Here is a 9,743-nt window from a genome sequence, read left to right on the forward strand (position 1 = left end):
TAAATGATCCAGGTCATCCATATGTGGGCCACATCAGATGGACCATGGACCGGAATTCTGGCTGAGATGTGAGCTGCACTTGGCCTTCTCGACAACCTTTTACTCATGGGAATGTGCAAGATCTAGCCCTTTCATCTGGCAATCCTGAGTATGTGGGCTTGTAATCGGGCCAATTAAATGATCATCCTAACAACTTTGCTGAAACAAGGCCCAAAATGAACAATAATAATTATTATTATTATTATAATAACATTTTCCCAATTCTGCATTAAGTGTAAAAATTAAGCGTTAACAAACAGGCCCTTAGTGTATGTTTAAATATGTGGAAACACGCAATCCATTAGAAATTAAACTGTGCGTCACCCACTTTATAGTATCTAAACAACCCAGTTGATTCTGTTCATTTGTTGTCTGAATTTGTAGAATTGTATTTTTTTTCCATCAAAACCAACCAAATGATGTCCACCAATCAGCTAATCAGGCCTTCAAAGTAGCGCAGATTTTATTTGATCATTCGTCTGGATTTTTTGTGGTACTTTCAATGGTTTTTATCAAGTTATTTTAGAGTCTATTATGTAATTTGATGAATCTCACAAATTCGGCATCGCAACCTGGCATAGCGGGTTGATTGGCTAAGGTAGCTTCTCCTACCCAAAAATCATATATTGTATGTTGAATAACTCATTCCGGTTTGCAAGATACACCTTCATTAGTTTTTTGACGGTCTTGATCACTTTCGCTTTTAATCGGGCCCTCTCTTGTCCATCTTGGCCATGAAATTGTCCACGACCTGCTCTACATCAAAAATTGATTGCCGCTCTAATTAATTCTAATCCAACAGTTGGTTTACTGATGAATCAGTAAAAGAACACTGTTAAGGTTCCAACATGTGGACCCAACTGGCCCCATCTTGCCAAAAGTTGTTACACAACTAGAAAAACTTTTGATACTATGGCAGAATGTGATGATCGATGCACAGGCACTTGGTAATTACTTAGAAATTGGTATGTAGCACACAAGTAATTCAAACCAAACTGGAAAACATAGGAATCAATTTAGATGTGTGTTGAGCAAAAGATTAGGTTTATTTTATTATCTCGATTGGGTGACATTAAGAAAAGAAATAAATAAATAAAATGGTCTTATTACAACATGTCCTGAAATCAACAGTTAGATTCTTCAACCAATCTGATTTTGGGACCAAGACTGAGTGTGTTTTATTATTTTGTAGATTAGTTTGAATTATTGCACGCCATATCTACAATTTTCAAGTTTCTGCCCATCAAGCATCATGCACAAAATTTACAATTACAATTGTGATAGTGATGACTTTTCCTCTATGAATGATACATATATTCTACAATGTAGGCTGTGGGGGCCACCATGATTTAGGGATTATTTATCAAGGTGGAAGCTTGTACATGATACCGTATATAATTTTGTGATGAATAGGATACGAACATTCACAATCTCTTCTTAGAATCACCCTCACACTATTTCTCTCTTCTAGGTAGGTGCATGTATTGAATATGGTGAGAGTAAGTTTTCCACTCCTTTGAATACTATCAGTGCTTGCCCAAAGGAAACAAAGTTTGGATATAACTCTCATTTTACATAAAAGGGTAGTTGGATTTGGGACTATTTTAGCAATAAGAAAAGAGAGAAACTTAACAAGAATACAACTAATTACAGTAAACACCTTTAGGTACATTCCGTATGCACATAGGAGGCATTTGTAGCATAAGTTACTTTGGATAAGTTACTCATGCCATAAGTAACTTATCTTAGTTTCTACTTATTCAGCCATAAGTATGTTTGGTAAGAAACATACTTATCAAACAAAAAGTAGAAAAGCATGTTTGCTTTCTAAGTTTATTTCGTCCCCCTCACATCTACCATCCATCATGTGGGACCAACTTTGATGTGGAAGATTCTTTGTGTGGGCCCCTTTGATGTGGGACGTCCATCATGGATGGCCCACCTTGGATGTAGGCCACTCATCATTATGGCCCGACCTTTAATGTGCACCATTCATTATGTAGGGCCCACTGATGTTGGGCATCCCTCAAGTGGGGCCCACCATAATGTTATTGTCCATCATGTGGGCCCACCTTCAATATCCATCGCCCATCATGTGGAGCCCACCTTTGATGTAGACTTTCCATCATGTAGGCCCCACCTTTGATATGGACCACTCATCATTAGGGCCAATGTTTGATGTGGATCGTCCATCATATGGGCCTACCTTGATGTGGATTATCCATCATGTGGGGCCCACCATTATTAATTGCTCATCATGTGGAGGCCACCTTTGATGTGGACCATCCATCATATGGGCCCCACCTTTAATATGGGTTGCCCATCACGCAGGGCTCACCTTGGATGAGGGTCATTCATCACTAGAGGCTGACCTTTGATGTGGATTGTTCATCATGTGGGTTCACCTTAATATAGGTCATCCATCATGTGTGGCCCAGCTTCAATGTCCATTATCCATCATGTGGAGCCAACTTGGGATGCGGGCTTTTATCATAATGGGCCAACCATTGATGGGGACCATCCCTATATATGTGGGCACACATTAATATGGGGTCATCCATTAGGTGGGGCCTACCTTTCATTTGGATTGTCCACCGTGTGAGCCCCACCTTCAATGTGGACAGTCCACCATGTGGGGCCTCTTTCGATATCAACGGTGAGAAAGAGCCTCTTAAGAGACCTAGAAGTATCCTAAGTTTTTTTTTTTTTTTTTTTTTAAAGAAAAATTAAAAATAAATTACTTATTAAGATAATTAGCAACTCTTTGCACATAATTTACTTTTACAAGCTTATCAAACAGACGGAACTGACTTCAAGACTATCTACAATTGTCCATATTGCACAACTGTTGCATTTGTTTTGTGTGACTTTAACATTCATGTAATTTCTATTGAGTTATTCTCTTAGTTAAATGTGTATTTGTTGTGAAGTTAGATCATAAGGAACTAACTTCAAAACTATCTACAATCGTTCGTCCATATTTCACAGCTGGTGCGTGTCTTGTGTAACTTCGACATTCATGTAGTTTCTAATGAGTTATTCTCTTAGTTAAATGTGTATTTGTTGTGTAAGTGATTGCGGCTTAGTATAATAGTGAAGGTAAAGTTCTTACATCTCTCAAAATTCTTCATATTTATTATTTTATTTATTTATTTTATGCACATACTCACCCACACACACCACAATGATCTTTGGGTTGAAACTCTTGTGAGTATCCCTGAGCTACGAGTATGGACCCGTTTTGGTGTAAGCCTTTAAATTTATTAAATACACTCCAAAATTCTTCAGATTTAATTTATATATATTATATTAGATTTATTAATGAAGACAAATATTTGTTGTATTTGCTTATTGAATTTGTTTTTTATTATACACGGTAGGATGTATACACTAAAAAATTTGTAAAGATACTGAGACATTGGAGGAAATTGAACCAGATAAGAGAGCTTGAAAGTTATATGTAAAGGTACGCAAATAAAATATAATAAATTTTTTTTTTTTCAATTTTGTTTTTAATATATAGAATTCGTCCACCTTGAAAATTTCCCATCTTCCAATCAAAATCAAGCTCAATTTCTTCAAACTATAGGGTTTTTGAAATAACCGCAACATCTCTAATCTAATCTTACACTTTACCGGCAATGTTAATCATTACAGGGTGATTCAGTCCGTAATTTTGGTGGGGTCACATTCATGTGAGTACTAGTGATAAATCTAACACGTCAATCAATTTTCAGATCTCATTTTATGGCGTGGTCCCAAAATCTAGAGTGATCCAATGCATGTATGGGTACCACCCACATAAGAAAAAATTCCAAAAGGTAACCTTTAGAGGGTTTTTTTTTTTTTTTTAATTTTTGTGCTAATTTATCCTTAGATCAGAATTATCTTTTGTTTTCCCTACTGAAATGTCCTTAGAAAACTTTTATACAGATTTAATTTCTTTCAAAATATCAATGTAAATGGCACCATCACCACAAATATCTCCAATCTAATTTTGACACCACTAGTCAAACATTACAGATTCAAACCAAACAATTAAAACCCCGATGGCCAAGAAAGGAAGATACATTGAAATTGTATGCAACTTATCAGACTGAATTTAACATACAAGCGACCATTAAAAACAAGGATCCATCTCTTTTTTTCTATTTAATTCTCTTACCAGAATGTTTTCCGCGTTCTAACAATTACACTATCCATTTTAGCATTACTAACCCTCTAGTACTTCTAAACTTATTATATTTTTTTATAATTGTTTCAAGCTTCCTTATCGACCTGACCACGTTCCACCCAACTATGTTCCACTCGACCATTAGTGGATAATGTGACAATCAGCAACTCTTACTTAGTGGATACTTAGTGGATAATGTAATACCGCTAAGTTGTATCATTACAAAATCCTCTCCATGTAATTTTTTGATATTTAGAATACACCTCCATGTATTTGTATAGATTCTGAATATGACACACTCCACGCAATTCTCGTAAAATTACAAGCATCTTTTGATTGACTCTTAGTGTTACCGCAAAATTCTCTCCAAATATTTCTGAGTATTGATGGAGATATTCCGGTCTTTTACTTACCATTATCTTAACGTCATCTAAAAATAAGAGCAGGGAATGAGATGAGAATCTCTCAATAGCTTTCTCCGTGAATTTGGATGTTTTGAACTCTCCCTATGTAATATCTATATAGAATATCTATATAGAGCTTTTATAACCTTGGGATTTATTTTAAAAAAAAAAAAAAAAAGAAAAGAAAAATTCTTTTAGTAATTTTTCTGGTTTTTAGACCACGCAAACCTTTTAAAATTACAAAAAAGGAATTACAAGTATTAGCTAGTGTACCACGCAATAGAGCTGGTTTATTGACCTAAGCAAGTTCAGTGGGTCCCACAATGAGGTATGTATTATATCCAAACCGTCCATCCATTTAACGAGCTTGTCTTAAGGTTTGATACGAAAAATAAGACAGATCTAAAGATCAATTGGACCACGGTGAAAAAGCAGTAGGCTTTTGATATTTGTTTTTCCTCTTCATCTAGGTCTCTATGACCATTGAAACCCTTTTGGGGTCACAGAAGTTTTGAATCAATATGATATTTGTTTTTCCTCTTCATCTAGGTCTCTATGACCTTACGAACAGATTTGATGGAAAATAAACATTACAGTGGGCCCTACGAATGTTTTAACCGTGAAAATAATTATCCCCTGATATTTGTGGTGTGGTCCACTTGACCTTTGGATATGATTCATTTTTTGGCTCATGCACTAAAATAATCTCAAAAATTGGATGAAGCGGTGTGGATATAATAAGTACATCATTTTGGGGCCATGTAACTTTGGTCTCCTTTGAACTGTTCGTGGATGGTACACCAGCCAATCCGAGTCCAGACGATTGGCCTGTGGGACCCACTTTAATCCCTATTTGAATGAAACCTTGCTCCTACTAACTGATTGTAATATTCTCTTGGTAGTACTCTGTTAAGAATAAGAAATTCTACTCGAAGATCCTGCTCCAAAGAAATCCTCAATGTCTACAACGAATACAGGCCGTTCTTCATCGTGCTTCATATTCAACGACTCGACGGGATTCGTCCTTATGATTTTCATGCACTTCATTTTCAACCCCTCCATGCTGTTATTACTCAAAATCCCCACGCACTTTATCCTCAACTCCAGGACAATGCCAGCGCTTCGTTCTCAAGTTCGCAACACGCTCCCTCCACGGCGCCTACACCAGTTTCCTCCTTAGACACGTGCTCAAGTTTGCAACACGCTTCCTCTGCAACGCCTCCACGGGTGTACCCTGTCATAGTAACTGTTAAAAGGAGATAAAATTTACATGGCCTCACAATAATGTATTTGTCATATATATATATATATATATATATATATATATATATTGGGTTCATCAATTTTGCGATATCATTTTAGATCTTAATACCAAAAATTAATAATTTCAAGGCTCAAATATATCACACCACGAATAACAATAGGAACAATGATTATCACAGGTAAAACATTTTTAGAGCCCACCGCTAACATTTACTTTCCATCAAACCTGTTTATAAGGTCAAACAGACCATATCAAGAGAAAAAACAAATATCATATTCATCCAAAATTCCCGTAACCCCCAAAAGTGTTTCAACGGCAGGCGTTCAATCCCCCACTGCTTTTTATGTTGCAAAAATATTGATTTTAATAAAAAATATTTTAATAATAAAATAAAATATAATGTAAAAAGTTGTTTTGAAAAAACACTTTTCTATGGGTTTTTTGGGAATAGTCCCGCATGGAAAAGAGAAGAGAAAAATCTGTGGTTTATATGAAAGATGTGGAGTATTATAATATTTACCTACCTAGTCCGTGGACTATGGACCTTGCGTGTTCCAGCTCGAGCTCGTGCTCGGGCAAGGGCACGGGCACGGTATCGGTCTCTGTCTCGGGCTCGGGCTCGGGCTCAGTCTCGGACTCGGTCTCGGACTCAGACTCGGACTCGGTCACGGTCACAGTCACGGGCACGGGCTCGGTGCGAGGGCGTGGGCATGTGAGGCAGTGTGGCTGTAGAGGCGCTAGTGTTGCAGAGGGTCACTCCTTCGCGACCTTGAGCGAACCGGAGCGAGACGTGTGCGAGTCACGGTGCGACTAAGTGGCTATGGCGGGTGGCTGGTTAGTAGAGAGACTAAAGGACTAAGAGAGAAATCTCTCAGTATAAATAGAGGGATTGAAAAGAGCTATTGCAGCAGAAACTGTAACAACTGAGCTATTAGTGCAGGGTCCAGCTGTAACTGCTGCATGGCTAGCCCAACAGCTAGAAAACGGCTAGCTGTTGTCTCACAATAGTCAGCATGCAGCAGCTTGATGGTCCATGCACAACAGTCAAAAAATGGCCATAAAACGGCTAGTTTTTCAACAGCTAGAAATGGCTTAATGAAATTTAAGTCTCTGGACCATAACCCCCTAGCCATCCTAGCCTATAAAAGGAGGACCTGGATGGGTTTCCAATCCATCTCAACTCACTCCAGCAAATCCATACGAACTGAGACAGCCAGCCCCTCTCCACTCAAATATTCTAGTGTTTCCAGCAACATAGCAAGGCTTAAACCTTAACTTGAAGAACAGACCAGCGGTGTGGTCTAGAACGGTTCAACTGAACCAGTAGCTGAAGATTTGAACTGACCTGTGCAGAAGTTTTTCTCTTCTTTTCTTCTTCTTTTGGGATTTTTTTCCTCTATATTGTAATACTGCCAGAAAGCGTGTAATTGAGTTCCATTTGCTGGGCCTTCGTGTTTGCTGAACGCAGACCCACACCAGGCTCGTCGTATCCTAGAAGCTATTTGCCTGTAACCTACCAGCATACTCAATTCACTTGAGTAGGGGCAAATAACGCTTTAAGGACAGCGTTTCAGACGTGCTTCAGCCTGTCCTGATTTCTGATTATTTTACACTTTTCGATTTCCACATTATACAGAAATACATTAATCTGTATAATTTCCAACAATCTAAAAGCGTTATTTTACTGATGGAAGCCGACAGTGTTTCATCCATCAAGTTGATGAATCAGGACTTGATACGTCTTGATCGGTTCGATGGAACCAATTTATAAGATGGCAAGACAAGCTGAAATTTCTCCTGACAGCGCTGAAGATCTATTACATATTAGATCCAAATTTGCAAGCACTACCTGAAGCATCTGACAACGACACACCTGAACAAGTAGCTGCTCGCACCAAAAGAGCCGAAGACGAACTCTTGTGTCGAGGACACATTCTGAACGCTCTCTTCGACCGCTTGTACGATCTGTACCAACAGACGACATCAGCAAAGGAGATCTGGGCTGCTCTGGAATTCAAATACAAGGCTGAAGAAGAAGGTACCAACAAGTTTCTCATCGCCAGGTATTTTGACTTCAGCATGGTAAATAATAAACCGCTGTTGCCCCAAATCCAAGAATTGCAGCTAATAGTAAACAAAATCAAAGCGATAAAAATCGATCTTCCTGAATCAATCCAAGTCGGGGCTATAATCGCCAAATTACCACCGATGTGGAAAGACAATAGAAAGAAGTTGCTGCATAAAATTGAGGACTACACACTGGAACAAATTCAGAAACACCTCATGATTGAGGAAGAATCCCATAACCGCGATAGAAAAAATGATAACGGGAATACTTCATCTAAGGTATATGCTGTAGAAAACGCTAATAACAAACATCCCAAGAAGGACGATTCCCTGAAACCTAATAAAGAAAAATTCAAGAAGAACACCCAAAAGAAGAACGGAAAGTTCAAGGGCCCATGCCATGTCTGTGGAAAAACCGGGCACTATGCTCGAGTATGCCGCTATCTCAAATCTAAAAAAGAGGCAAGTGCAGTAGAAGAAGGCGATATTGTGGCTATGATCACTGAGGTGAATACCATCCAAGGCAAAGTTCTAGGTTTGTGGTATGATACTGCTGCTACTGTACATGTGTGCTACGACAAATCAGCCTTCAAAACCTATGAGGAATTGACCGATGGTCAAAAAGTCAAAATGGGTAATGAAGTCCGATCGAAGGTCGTCAAAAAAGGAACTGTCGAACTGATATTCACCTCTAGAAAGAAAGTGATTCTAACTAATGTACTGTACGTCCCAGACATGAGGCGAAACTTAGTTTCTGGAGATCTTCTGGGAAAACCAGGCATACGAGTGGTGTATGAGTCAGGTAAACTGATTCTGTTCAAAAATGAAAATTTTGTCGGAAAGGGATATGCTTGTAACGGAATAGTTAAGTTTTCTCTAAATGAAAGTAGCACTTCTGCGTATATGGTTGAATCCGCTGGACTGTGGCATAAAAGACTAACCCATATAGGGTATAGTACGTTGAAGTTCATGGCTAAGAATGGTTTAATCTCATACACAGATAATGAAACCAAAAAATGTGAAGTGTGCATAAGATCCAAAATGACAAAGAAATCTTTTCCAAGTGTTGAGAGATTGTCTCAAATATTGGATCTTGTGCACAGTGACATCTGTGAGTTAAACGGCATTCTTACTCGTGGAGATAAACAGTACTCCATAACCTTTATAGATGATTGCTCTAGGTATGTGTATGTGTACCTATTAAAAAGTAAAGATGAAGCTTAAGCATGTTTAAAATATATAAAGCAGAAGTGGAGAATCAACTGAATAAGAAAATAAAAATTCTCCGTAGCGATAGAGGAGGAGAATATTTCTCCAATGAATTCGATAACTTCTGTGAAGAACATGGACTGATACATCAATGTACAGCGCCATATACACATCAACAAAACGGAATAGCTAAAAGGCAGAATAGAACATTAGTAGAAATGGTCAACTCAATGCTGATAAGAGCAAAGTTGTCACTAAGTCTATGAGGAGAGGCACTGCTTGCAGTATGCCATATAATAAACAGAATTCCGTCTAAAAAATATAAAATATCTCCATATGAAACATAGAGAGGTAGAAAACCTAACCTAGGATATCTAAAAGTGTGGGGGTGTCTTGCATATTGGAGAACCCCTGATCCAAAAAGAACTAAGTTAGGACTAAGAGCTATTAAGTGCGCCTTCGTAGGGTATACACAAAATAGTAAAGCTTATAGACTTCTAGACATAGAGTCTAATACAATAATAGAATTCAGAGATGTTGAGTTCTTTGAGAACTCACTATCCTTGGAGTCAAAGGACAATGAAAT

Source organism: Magnolia sinica, chromosome 8 (assembly GCF_029962835.1).
Source record: "Magnolia sinica isolate HGM2019 chromosome 8, MsV1, whole genome shotgun sequence".
Taxonomy (NCBI): domain Eukaryota; kingdom Viridiplantae; phylum Streptophyta; class Magnoliopsida; order Magnoliales; family Magnoliaceae; genus Magnolia; species Magnolia sinica.